Consider the following 1,094-nt stretch of genomic DNA (forward strand, 5'->3'; position numbering starts at 1 on the left):
GAGGGAGGGAGGGAGGGAGGGGGTTGCAAAGAAAAGGGTCTTCTTCCCGCTGGCGAAGCAGGAAAAGTTCAAACCCTTTCTTTCGCCGCCTTTGGTTTCGGACATACCTTGGCAAGCCAGCCCGTCTGTATTGTTTGGTTTCGTCTCGTTAATAAAAATTAAAATTAAAGCAAAGCGGTGCCTGGCTTTTTCTGGGGAACCAGACACACCTTTACCCGTGCTCAGGGTTGCGCCTATGGACGCGTTCGTTCGTTCTCAGGTGGTTTCAGCATCGACACAGAACCTGTGTCTGCACACCTGGCGAAAGAAAAATAATTTGTCTTTCTGACAGTTCCCCGAAAACCTTCAGAATTTTGGGAAGCTCTCTGAAAAAAAAAATATATTGTGACTTTTGAAACAAAATCAAGGTGAACTTGCAATCGTCCGAGCCGGGAGCCTGTTCGAAAGGGCAGCGCTTCGTTTAAGTATGTGAAAGTTAAAACTAAATAAATGTGGGAGGTTTTTTTCGGAGTCAGCTCGGGGTGAAAATGTGCGTTAGAAGGGAAGGGAAAAAAGCGCAGAAGACGCTTTGATAAATTTGCAGGGCATGTCGCTTATGATTGCGTTCTGAAGACATGGAGGAAACCCGGTTGTTAAAGGTTTGTGAAATTACAAACGAGTCTGTAGGGTGAAATCGGTGTGAAAGCAGAGGCAGCCACCCGGCCGGAGAAAACGGTAAAAATCTATCAAATGTCATTGTCGACAAGATACGAAAATTAATTAATTGATTGATTGATTAGTCGCTGCTAATGCAGGATCCAACAGGTCCTGGGCCCGGTACAGCTCAGAGCTTACATAAAGACATGTTTCGTGCATGAGCATAGACTCATTTATTTATTTTTTCCAAACGATCCCATGCTCATTTATCCGAGAAGGAAACACATCTCCTTGGGAATCGTTTCCAAGCGGAAGGAGCTTCCCTTCTATCGCGAAGAATTTCCCTGCGCGTTTCTTTCACGCTTTCGGAAATCGCGACAGAAAGCGCAGGGCCCTTTCTCTGATTCGGGGGGCGGGGGGGGCTGTGTAAAAGTGCAGGGAGAGGTGGGGAGGTGTGT

At 46.7% G+C, this 1,094-nt stretch overlaps 1 protein-coding gene across 1 annotated transcript in view; it reads right to left on the bottom strand.

The window, feature by feature from the left end:
- The window catches only part of ZNF580 (zinc finger protein 580), an 8,519-nt gene that overhangs the window by 3,017 nt on the left and 4,408 nt on the right, over window positions 1–1,094 (bottom strand). The window lies entirely within an intron of this gene.

Source organism: Chaetura pelagica, unplaced genomic scaffold, assembly GCF_000747805.2.
Source record: "Chaetura pelagica isolate M959 unplaced genomic scaffold, ChaPel_1.0 scaffold2, whole genome shotgun sequence".
Taxonomy (NCBI): domain Eukaryota; kingdom Metazoa; phylum Chordata; class Aves; order Apodiformes; family Apodidae; genus Chaetura; species Chaetura pelagica.